The sequence below is a fragment of the Lissotriton helveticus genome, chromosome 6 (genome assembly GCF_964261635.1).
Source record: "Lissotriton helveticus chromosome 6, aLisHel1.1, whole genome shotgun sequence".
NCBI classification, from domain to species: domain Eukaryota; kingdom Metazoa; phylum Chordata; class Amphibia; order Caudata; family Salamandridae; genus Lissotriton; species Lissotriton helveticus.
Genome location: NC_136067.1, coordinates 214898290 through 214911578, shown reverse-complemented (window position 1 = coordinate 214911578; position 13289 = coordinate 214898290).

Sequence of the window (13289 nt, the reverse complement as noted above, 5' to 3'; positions counted from 1 at the left end):
ATAAATATAAAATTAAAATAAAAAGGGGTAGAGAGCGGTATGTGGGGGAGAAGAGTTGGAGGCTGAGATTGGTGAGAGTAATCAAAGTGAAAATGTTCTGTTAATTCAGCAGTCTTGAATAGGGGTCACATAGCTAAGTTGTTCCTCCATGATGATAAGTTGCTATAATTGTTCTTTCATTTCTTTAAAAGTTGTAGTCCTGTGAAGGAACAATTTCCTTGTAGCCTATAATTTATCCCAGCAATTTTCCCTTTGGATCTACCCATCTTTTTTCACTCATCCTCACTTTTTCTTTCATATCTTTCTCTGTCATGCTCATTGTTTTTCAATGTGTTCCTCTCTGCGTTTTCTACCATTCAACTTTTTTTCTTTATGTGTTCCCTTCCCTGAGCATGCCATTTGAATGCTCACAACCCTCTCTGATGGTATTTGTTAGGAGTGCCATTTATCGGTATTTTGTCTGCAGACATGAGGCACATAAACAATGAATTAATGTTTATGAGAACCCTGTTCACCAGTTTATCAGGCCCAGTGGGAGGTTGGGAGCCCCCGCTTAAGCTGCCAAGGCAGGAGTTTCCCTACACACCCCTCCTTCGGATTATACTTCTCTTTCTTTACTGATAAATTCACAGCAGCCAATCAAAACACTTTAAACTTTAAGCTGTATATCGCTGAATAGGAGCGGTTTGACCGCCCGGAGCGAGGACTAAGTCCTCTTTCAAATTTTGGCCTTGCTCATGCGTGCAAAGCCGATCCGGGCCCTTCTTAGTCTCCGATCATGGAGAGATTCAAAGTGCTCCTTGTCCTCAGTGAACGCCTGACTGGGCGATTAAACATATTTCAGGGCCCTGCATCGGGAATATTTCAGGTGGCTCCCTCCACTTTTATTTGGACCTGCTTGGACATATTGCCCTGATACCTTTGGGTCTAGCCAGTGCTATATACAACTTTGCAAATAAATAAATAGGTTGCGGAAGCACTGAACACCCATGTGCAGAATTCCGTTAAAAAGGCCCTCATCAGGGCTTCAAGGCCTTTTACGCAGCTGCTGGTCCATTATGGATGGCAAAAGTTGAAGGGGGACTCCATTTCCAGTGATGTTGCGATGTATACGGATTTATTCCCCAGCCCAGCACGCCCGCATTCAGACAACCTAGTCCTGATGATGATCCCTACTAATTGAGGATCGAAACGCCGTCGACTTAACAGCGCATTCATAGGCGTACTTCTAAAACATGGCTCAATACAAAATGGATAAATTGTGTATTCTGTGATATCACTTTGTCACGACTCTTGAGCCACCCACTGTACATTATTTGCACCTTATCCCTTGTGCACCGTTCATGCTGTTCACCCCCTCACTTGCGTCGCCACGTTCACCACAGACACGTTTTTGAGCACCAAGTGTATTATGGTTGTCACAAATTTGTTTTATGCAGTGCTGCCTTCAAACTGTATATGTCAGACCATGAACTCATTTGTTTGTCAAATATAAGATGAGTAACAATCTTTAAACCAATTCAACCAGTGTTCTCCTTCTTTCCTTGCGAGTAAAGCTATATGCATACATAATTAACTGTCTAACTACTATTACCAGTTGGGACATTGTTTTCCTTGTAGCACCTTCCTTACCCAGTCCCAAATTGGTATATGGGACACACTCCTGTAACGTTTTACTAGAATTAAATCCCAACACAGCAATGTTTCTCAAGATGTTTGCAAAGGACCCCCAAAAAAGGTCTGGACAGGCCAAGGCAAGGATGCCAGGATTAATTGATGGGTCTTTCAGACCCACTCACAAAGATTTTAGAATTGGCCATCCAGACGAAAGAAGAAAATTCTCAGTAGGATCTGGGTGACTTCCTTGAATGTGCCCAGAGAGGAGATTGCGATGGGCCTCCTCAGCAACACTAACACTAATGTCTATTGAACGGCGTAATTGTTTCTAATGAGGATTGACCCCAAACTGGCGGAAATCGCCTCTACTGAGGCAGGCACACTGGCAAACACATTTCTATTTGTTGACAACTTCGTTAAAGATCTTGGAAAGTATGTCACATTCTCCACCTTCGACAAGGTCCAAACGCCTATTAAGAAGGTGTTCCACAGTAGTCTTTTTGCCAGGGCCGGGCGTTTTCAAGGGCAAGTGCCAGGCCATGGGTTCAGTCAGGCCTCAGGTTCAATCAGGTCGCCAGAGGCTACTATCAGCGGGGCAGAGGTGCTCCCTCATGATCCTCCAACTTCTATCCCACCAGTAACAGAGGAGGTTGTGGCCACGCCCAGCAAGGAAGTTATCAGTTTGGTAAAAATGCTGTAGATGCCAATTATTCAGGTCAGAGGTATTCTGGCCTCAGAAGCCTTGGTAGGGGGAAGGATCTAGTTGTACATACAAAATTGGGGGTTGTCACTCCGGATCAGTGGGTATTGCAGACAGTTTAGGGATTCAGATTGGAGTTTTACTCCACCCCTCAACAGGGGAAACCCCCACTCCTCTTCTTTTTTCCCCAAGCAGAGTGCAATTTCATAGACATAAAAATTCAAACCCTACTATTGAAAAGATTAGTTGCACGGACTGCCCCTCTTCGACAGGGATTTGTCAGCACACTTTTCTTGGTTCAAAAGAAGAATGTTGGCTTTCAGCTGATCCTGAACCTCAAACATTTGAATTCTTGGACAGTGTATCACAACTTCAAGATGGAGGGCTAACACCTACTCCCCGGTCTTTTACAAGAATGAGACTGGATGATTCATCTAGACATCAAGAACGCTCACTTAGCGGTCCCACATCTTTGCCTCCCATCAGAGAGTTCTCCAATTTCGGTGGTGCCATCACTGGTACGAGTTCCCCCCGATGCCCTTTGGATTATCATCGGCTTCATGGTGTTTCACCAATTTGCTGCAACCGGTAGTCCACAGTCTCCGGGAACGGGGAGTAAGGTGGATAATATACCTAGATGACATTCTCATCATGGCGCAGAGCAGGGACATGGTTCTTCTTCATCTCTCTTGGGCGATACAGCTCCTTCAGGATCTGGGGTTTGTCATCAGTTCAGATAAATCGGGCATGGTTCCTTCTCGGACTCTAGAATTTCTGGGTTTTCAGGTAGATTCTATCAAGGCCCAACTCCAATTGCCATTGAAGAAATGGTTATCTATCAAGAAAGAATTGAAGAGAGCACTTGCCTCTCCGATATTAACATTGAGGATCTTGGCTCGCCTACTAGGTCTTTTGGCATCCTCCATTCAAGCAATATTTCCGGGTCCCCTTCATTACCGGGCCCTTCAAAGATTTAAGAACTTACATCTTCAGAAGGGGCTGTCCTATTTGGAGCAAATAGTACGGTTGAAAGAGGCCAGGACGGAGATATCCTGGTGGTTGGATCACATGGATGCCTGGAACGGCAAGGCTATATTTGCGTTGGTTCTGGAGGTGATTATAGAGCCCGATGCCAGCCGCTGGGGTTGGGGGGCCCTAGGTGGTCCGGCGGAGAAGGGGGGCAGGTGGTTTCCAGAAGCGCTTTAGCTTCACATCAATTGCCTAGAGTTGTTGGTGGGGTCCTTTACGGTACGCACTCTATCCCCACGCAAGATGAGTTGTTGCATTCTTTTGAGAATGTACAACGTGTCAGCGGTACAGTACATTAACCATCTGGGCAGGACGAGATTCTGTCTTTTGGTGGAGATTGCCAAGGATTTTTGGCATTACTGTCACCAAATTAAAATTTCTGTGACAGCTGAATATATTTTGAGACAGCCCAATGTGATCGCAGACTGGAACTCTCAATTCCTATGCATTTCCAGCGACTGGAGACTCCATCCCTGGGTTCTTTACAAGCTGATCCGACTTTGGGGTTCATGTACAATTGATCTATTTGCATTACATCTGAATGTACATCTCCTGACATTTTACAGCTGGAGGCCGGATCCTCTGGTAGCCTTTCTCCAGTCTTGGTCGACGGGTTTTCTCAACGTGTTTCCCCCCTTTTCAATGATCCAGAGAGTACTCTCGCAGGTGAGTCGACAGATGGCAGAATTGGTCTTAGTGACCTCTTGATGGAAAGCTCAGTGTTGGTTTCCTGTAACAATGTTGCTGTCTTGCGCTCTTCCTGTGTGGATTCTCTACTTTTCGGATCTTCTCTCCGACCCGATGGGTATTCCACATCCATTGGTGTCCCAGGGGTGCTTTTCCCTCATGGTGGTGATACTTGCAGGCAATGCTGGCAAGTGCCAGGCATTTTGTAGGACACTATGTTCTTCTCGTTGCAGTCTGGGGCTTCCTCTACACACAAACAATATGAAACAGCTTGGCACTAATGGGTTTTGAGGTAGTGAAGAGAAAGTAGATTCCTTGGAGGCAGGTTTCCATATGATTGTGAATTTCTTATCTGAACTGGGTAGTCAAGGCCTCACTTATAGGATGGTTAATAACTTCCGTTCTGCTATTTCCGATGGACACCCTCATTTGGATGGCAAACCTGCATGTGAATATCGATTGGTATGCAAGTCACTAAGGGGTATTCAGTTGGTTCATCCTCCCCAGTCGAAGTATTCCATGTTATGGGATGTTGACGTGGTTTTGGGTTTTCTTTGAGCTTGGCCCACTAACAAGGAGCTCTCTCATAAACAGTTGTCGGCAAAGCTGATGCTTCTTTTGTGTCTTGTTTCATGTAGCCACGTTTTGGATGTGCTTGCCATGGATTTGGCAGGTAGAGTATTTACTCCCTCAGGGATACCCTGCTGTTCCTCATAATCAGAAGTTATGTGTGGTTAAATGCCTCATATCATATGAGGAGTGTACTTAGGAATTGTGGAGAGACTCTACAGGGCAATTGCTCTACAGAAACCTTTTCTGCCCAGTCTCTTCGGCAACTTTAGCCAGATGGGTTAAATGGTTGATGGATGAGGCTGGTATTGATGTCTCTATGTTTGGAGCTCATTCTGTGAGAGAGGTTGAGGCCTCTAAATCCTTCCTAACTGTTTCTCGTTTGGAGGACATTTTGGCTGCGGTAGACTGGTATTCTGATTCCACCTTTGTTGCATTTGATCATAAGCCTTTTGTGGATGTTGCATTGATGGTGGAGGCTCAACTTTAAACTAGCATAATCTGAATCCTCCGGTCCTGAAATAGATTGAAAATTGTTCTAGCTATGGCACCAATAATTTTCACTTCTCTTAAAGACATGGAGGTGAGAATTGTATGGCATGACATGGAGGCTAACATTAAGCAAATCTCCTTTATTGCCAGCTCACAGCAGCAACAATTGAAGAATACAGAACTTCAATGAACATTCTAAGATACTATAAAGTCCCCCCACGTGCAGCCATCTTCCTTCTTTGTTGCTGCTGCTCACAAGATAAGTACCTTTTACTCTCTCTTGGGATATTAGACCCTTGATACTTTTGTACTTTTTTATCTTTTATAACTTTGCTGTATTTCTTATGCAACGCAATGGGGACTCGACTTGACAACACTCTACCTTATGTGTTCTTTCAGCCTATTTAGGCCGAAAGAATGACCCCGTAAAATCAAACAGGCTTTACTTAAGAAATGGTTCTTTTTGGCCTTTTGACTTTCCTTCCATGTTGACTTGAAACAATGAGCAATCCCCCTCAGACCGGGCTTTCTTAAAAGACCGGCCTTGCTTTCTTTCAAATAGGCAAGGACAGCTCACCGTCAAATAGGCCCCCGCATTGCCCGGGAGATGCCTCCTCTGACCACATGTGAGCCGATCCTTCGTTGGCTCCGGTGGAGCTGTGTGCACTTCCCCTGGCAACGAGGGCATGGATCGAGTCCCGTGGACCCGTCCTCCCAGTACAGGCCTTCCCGCCGTGGCAGTGCGGCGCGTCCCGTCTGTACCGGACAAAAAAACAAAACAATAATTACTTAAAATCAAAGTTGGACTAAGTGACAGCGGCCCTCAGAGGAAAGGCCATGAGCAGGCAGTCATGCACGACGGCTACATGCTGACCGCCATTTTAGCAAATAGGGTTTTTCTAACCCAAACCAATGCAACGGCCATTTAAGTCTGTTGGTCACCATCCTGAATCCAAAGTGAAAATTAGGCAATTTCAGTTGCTATGGTGCTGAACAGCAGACACCTACCTACTTCAGAGATAATTATTGACAACTTAACTAAACAAGGAAATTACTCAGAGATAATTATTTGCTAACTCTATCTAACTTAATGCAATTATGTCTGCAGCACCCTCAGAAATAAATATAGAGGAGAAACTAGAACAACTGGTAAATATGGCCTAAGACAAAGTAATAGGGTCCCCTGATGATACTATTAATATAAAATTGGAAACCTTCTCTAAGAAGGGATGGCCCATTACAAGCGCACATTATCACAAAGGGTTGGATGGGGCAAGTAAGGCCCCAAGAAAGAGGGCTGCAGGAGGAGCCCTACACAAAGGGGCAAAGATGACAAAGACTACCCAAGGGGCCACTTCACACTTTCCAGGTGGTGACCAGAACGTTGCCTTGGGCACCACAGATGGGCAAGAAACAGGCCCTGAGTTTCCCATCCCCATCAATAGTGAGGAGGCATATACGAACCAGAAATTGAGCTTTCATGCTCCTCTGAATTTGATACCGATATCAAGGCGGTGGTAGTGAAGAGAATGGGAAGCTTTGACCTGGCATGTAAGGCCTCAGGATCTAAGATAGGTATTGTGGATCAGTTTAGAGATAATATGTTTGACCCTCTCCTAATCAATCACCCCTTATCACCTGTGTGGGCATCCTCACAACATGTTGCAGACTACCTTTCTTTCTGGTTTAAGAAGGAAATTCAGAAGAAAGTAAGATCCAGGTTACGTTCCGAATGCCCACGGCCCTCCCTCCCTGACAAGGTGACCATGACCCTGGAGTTAGACCCCAAAGTGGTAGAATTCATAGCTAAGGGCACTACAGACCCTAGAAAAGGGATTTACAAAGGCCTGAAATCCTGCCAAGACCGCCTTCTAGATATCATAGGGCCACTAACAAAAATATTTGAAATGGCAGAAGTAGCCTACCTTGGTGAAATCCCCATCGACCCCAAAGAGCTCTGGCAATGAGTCCAAATGACCATATCTGCCTTCTAGGGGATGCAAACACATCAATCTCCACAGAGAGAAGAAAGGGCGTTCTACTGTAGACAGACCCCAAACTAGTAAAACTAGCTAATAATGACGGGGGACCAAGCTCCCAAGGCCTCCTCTTCAGAGAGGACTTCATAAGAGAAATGGCCAAAATCCCATAAGGACATTACAAAGGTATTACAAGATACTTTTCTGCTTTTCTGCTTGTTGACCTGCTGCTCTCTGTCTTTGATGAAGGAGAGCTGGAATCTGCCTTCTGCAAGGAGATCTCCAAGAGATTCTTGGCTTGCCCCCTTTTGAAGAAGTCTCAGGGACAACTAAGACTTTCCCTACACTGCAGCTGGGCGCTGACCTTTGTGCCAGAGGAGGTTCTCTACGCTCATCGCTTTGTGTCCGAGTTGTGGTGTTGGGTTCAATCAGGCCTACATACTCTGCTAAACTCTCGAACACCTTAGTATAGAAGTTGGCACGGACACTGGAAAATGCAAAAGACAGGTTTATTAAGACCCCATGGGGGGTGGTACATTCCTACAGCACCCTTCGGCAATGCAAGAAGTAGCACACCGAGTATCGGTGCACGACCTCTTTTATACAGTTTAATAGCAATAAAAAGATAGGCGTTTACAAGTTTACACATTTTAGGTACATATAAGGTCATTTTTGGAACACAGCCAGCATGTGGGAGGAGTCCAGTAGTAGTGGTCAGTTTGGGATAACATTCCTAAAGAATGACCAGTTGATGTATAATGCGCATGTGCGCTTGACCAGTACTAAAAATAGCTTGTTGCTGGGCAAAGTAGACGACCATGGGTATCGAGAAAGCACAAAAGGGCATGCTGACCACGAGGCAGCGTGTTCATACAAATGGAAGCCCAAGGATTCAAAATGGCCCCCGTATATTTTAGTCAAGTTAAGAGAAAAGATCGTGTAGCTGAGCTAAACGCTAATTCAGGAACTGGCAAAATACGACAGACGGCCCTTTTAGCGTTTAGCAAAAGCTACCTCACAACTGAAGTAATCAGGGTATTCATCATCAATATTGATGGCCATTATCTTCATCATTTCATCATTAATTAGTTTCTCTTGCTTAATAATAGCTCGTTTGGACGGAATACAAGCTGTGATACATACAGAGCATAAGGTAGGACCACATTGAATACATAGACACAGGGAAAACAGTACTCCGATAATAATACATAGAATAGTTAATAGCTTCCAACCCCATGTACTAAGTAGAGTCCAGAACCAACTAGAAAAGGTCCATGTTCCATTCTCTGGGTGAATCTCAGCAGCTATTTTATGCAGCTTAGTAATAGCATCATACACGGAAGGTGAATTATCTGGCACGTACACACAGCAACTACTACTGATAATGCGGCATGCACCTCCACGATCAGCTAGTATCACGTCTAGAACCATCCTATTCTGGAGCGTTACAATTCTAGTAATCTGCAATTCTTCAGTTATGTTTCCCAAAGCAGAGGCAGTTTCATTAGCAACTGCTTCCACAACACGTGTCAGTCGTCTTATCTTTCTACTGTTTAATGCAGCTCCTACAAATGAAAATAATCCTAAATTGAAATCTACATATTGCTGTAAAGAGGTATCGGTCTGGTCTACTCCATCGATATCTAATGTTCTTTTAACCCTATTTAGTACAAAATCATGATACAATACATAATCATTATGATACATAGGTGGAGCAATAAATACAGGCAGTAATACAAAAGATATGTAACAAGCTCCTAACCATCCAATTGGAAGACGATGATATCCTTTATTTCCACAAATAAAATATGTATTACGTGATGCTACGAATGCAATTCCATATGGTGTATCAAATGTAAGCGTGATATTACATTCGCTTCGGCCTACAGGGATTGTACCTTTATTTCGAATACAAAGATCTGCTTTCGTATCAATAACAGTTATCACATAAGAGGTCGATACATTTATGAATCTTTGATTTGTAAAAATACGAGGTATAGATACATTGTCCGGACGGTATTCTTCCCATTCAAATTTAGTTCCTTCAGCTTGTGGATAGCCATCTTTGTCATTGAAGCATATTTTATTTAACCGAAAAAGCAGTCCACCTTTCGTTGGCCATCGTAAAGTGAAAAGAAGAGTGTACCAAGCATTGCAGGAACCATTATGAGAAAATGGGAGAGGAATGAATGGAGTTCCTCCCCTCTTCTGATGTCCAGGCAACATTCCACATACCCAACAATTGGACATGTTGGTCATGTTATGAGTGTGATGCAAAATCTGAATGAAACTGTTATTCAAATAAGTCTGTCTATGTCTCTCCTCATGATAAGGCAAAGTAAAATGGAAATGCTCAGATGGGCTTGGAGTGGTAGGCAGTAAATGTTCTCGTGCAGGAAACAATTGTTCTATAGTCCAAGCTATTACTGCTATTACCACTATAGTCAAAGCAAACAGTACAGCACCAAAGATTCTCCCCTTTCTTGTCGGAGGAGGTGCCATAGTTCACGAAACAAAATTCTTCAGAAGCAAAACTAAAAAATAAAAAGGTAGTTCTGGACTGAGGCTGCCGTTGGTTTTTTCTCCGAGATTCAAGACGGGTGTCGCTACACTGGACAGAACTGATCCCCCCCCTTGATATTCCCGGCTTCCGTTTCACAAACCTCAGAACGGTAACTAACCAGTTTAAAAAATGCTAGAAAAATTATTTCCTAGGACGTAGATTGTACTTCACTCCATCAGAAACAGTGTGGTCCGAGAAGGCTCCCTCTAGTTCGTTAACAGCTGGGCTCTTTTCTGCATCCAGAATATCTCTGTAGTCAGATAACACCACAGGGCTCACCAGGTCCGGAGAGACACGTCGGCAGTGCGTCGAATGTATCCACCGCTTCTTGTTCGTGACGCGCACAGCCGTCCGTGTTGCTAGCAGCACTTGTTCTGGGCCACGCCACCTCGGTTCCAGGCTGCTTGTTCTCTCAAATACCTTAATCATAACATGGTCACCAGGATGGAGATCGTGAGCCTCTCCAGTGGAGTTATCGGGAAGCGCTTCTCGAACCTGTTGATGAATAGAAAGTAAATCATTTGTTAATCGTGCCAAATAATCGTTCATCATTATACAAGGCACATCATGTATCAAACGAGGCTTAGGAACTCCCCAAATATTCATCGGCCTTCCAAACACCACTTCATAGGGTGTGAGGCCAGATCGGGAATGTGGCACTGATCGAATAGACAGCAATGCCAAAGGCAAAGCGTCCGGCCATTTCAAAGATGTGGATGCCACGATCTTTGCTAGCTTCAGCTTCAGAGTTGCATTATACCTTTCTACCAAACCTGCTGATTGTGGGTGAAAGACAGCATGGAATCTTTGCTTGATTCCCAATCCTTTCAGGACGTACTCCACTACTTTCCCAATGAAATGAGGACCATTATCATTCCACATAAACTTACAAACACCATAGCGCGGGAAGTACTCTTTGAGTAACACCTTAGCTGTTGTCAATGCTGTATTATCTTTCGTGGGGTAAGCCTCAATCCATTTGCTGAAGGCACACACCACCACTAAGATATACTTGAGGTTATTACAGCGTTCCAGCTGGATGTAATCCATTTGCAGTACTTCGAATGGTGCAGTAGGTGGAACAAACCCTCCTTTGGGAGTATAAGTCCCTTGTCCAGGATTGTGCTGTAAACATATCAGACAGGTCTGAACCACTCTCTTGGCCGTACTAGCAATCTCATGATTTTCCCAAACCCGTGTAAGCAATTTAGTAATTGCAAGAGCTCCAACATGTGCCAGCCCATGTGTCATTTGAACCATTGTTTGTAAATAGGCCGTAGGTAATTTCCATCTTTCCATATCTTTACTACGCCAACAACCCTCATCATCCAGCACTCCTTCAGTGGCCCATCTCACAAGTTCTGCTTCAGATGCTGATCTCTGTATGTCTAATATTTCTTCTCTAGCATCGTGCCATCGCTCAGCTTGTGATTTCACCACATACATGGGAGAGTTATTTTGTAGCATAGCAGTCTCTCTCGCAATGCGATCTGCAAAAGCATTTCCTTGTCCTATTTTATCTGTCACCTTTTTGTGTGCACTGCATTTCACTATCGCTACCTTCTTTGGACATAATAGTGCATTCAGGAGATCACGTACCAATTCTCCATGCATGATATGCACTCCATGTGAAGTCAAGAACCCTCGTTCTTTCCAGAGTAGGCCAAAATCATGCACTACTCCAAAAGCGTAGCGACTATCCGTGTAGATGTTCACACATAGTCCAGCACTTAACTCACATGCTTTCGTTAAGGCTATCAATTCTGCTGCTTGGGCCGATTTCTGGGGTATTCGCGCTGTTTCTACCACTGTTTTAAGTGTCGTGATCGCATAGGCTGCAGAAGTTGTTCCATCTGGTAATTTCACACATGATCCATCAACCCACAGTTCCCCATCTACATCTGGAAATGGTGTATCCTGTAAATCGATACGACCCTTTGTCTGTTCCTCAGTCAGAAAAACACAGTCATGTTGTTCTTCCTTCTGGGTCTCAGCAACAGGATAGGGCAATAAAGTAGCGGGGTTCAGTGTAGCACATCGTCTTAGTGTGATATGTGGCGCCAACAACGTCAGCTCATATCCTGTTAGGCGTGCACTAGTTAGATGCTGTGTTTTCGTTTGATTCAACAAAGCATCTACCGCATGGGGGACTAACACCAACAATTTGTGTGACAAAACTATCCCCTCACTTTGCCGTATAGCTACTGCTGTCGCTGCAACTGCTCGAAAACATCCAGGCAATCCTCGAGCCACAGGGTCGAGTACCGCCGAGAAGTATGCACAGGGTCTCTGTTTGTCTCCGTGCATCTGCACTAAGACTGATAATGCGCACCCATCCTTCTCATGTACGTACAATGTAAAAATCTTCATGTAATCTGGTGTACCTAACACTGGTGCAGAACAAAGAGCTTGCCTCAATTGCTCAAAAGCATTCTGACATTCATCTGTCCATTCAATGGGAATCGGTGTATCTTTGGACAACAATGCTAGCAATGGTTTAACAATGTGAGAAAATCCCAATATCCATTGCCTACAAAAAGACGTCAGACCTATGAAGGCACGAACATCTTTCTGAGTACGGGGGACTGGTGTGTCTAAAACTGCTTGAATTCGGTCTGGTGTTAATGCACGGCCCTCCTTAGACAAAAGATGACCTTAGGTCTACAGTATTGTAACTTTTTCTTCGAAACCTTATGATTGTTTTTAGCAAGGAAGGAAAGCAAAGAAAAAGTACTCTCCTCACATTGTTCCTGTGTGTCTGCTGCGAGTAAAATGTCATCCACGTACTGAATAAGAGCCACCCCAGCCTGTAATTCAAAAGAGTCAAGCTGTCTTTTTAAAGCCTGACTATAAATGCTAGGACTTTCTGTATAACCTTGAGGAACTCGACAGAATCTATACGATTTGTTATTTAATGTAAAACCAAAAAGATATCGACTGTCAGGATGTACAGGAATCGAGAAAAATGCGTTTTTTATGTCGATACCTGTAAAAGTAGTTGCCGTCGGTGGAACCAACGTAAACAACGTGGTGATGTCAGACACCACCGGGTACTGAGGCACTACTATCTTGTTAATTTCCCTCAAATCGATAATAAAACGATAAACCTTAGTATCTGTATCTCTCTTAAGAATCGGAAGAATTGGGCTGTTACAAACATTATAGGGAACTTCCTCAACCACCCCTGCCATAATCAAATCATTTACAATGTGTATCAATGCATTTTCGCCCTCCCTAGATATCTTGTATTGTGGGACACGGGGCAGAGATACGCCCTCCTTTACAGTAATACGCACTGGAGGAATAATCATCTGTCCTACATCAGTATCGGAAGTGGCCCACAACGTTTTTGGCAGGGAGGCCAATACCTCCGATTCTTGGAGAAGACACACTCGCTCAATTTCTGGATAATTTTCATTTAACACGACCCGTACTCCTTCCGGAGCACAACGAATAGTAGCTCGAAAATGTTTTAACATATCGAGCCCCATAATGTTATCTGGTGTGTTTGGGGACAGCAAAAATGGACATGGGGCAGTAAATTTATCAACATAAAATGTAACAGGTTGAGACAATGGGCTAGAAGTAGGTGTTCCATCGAACCCTATAGCTGTAATTACCTCGCCAGACAGGGGAGCCCTTGGAACCAAGT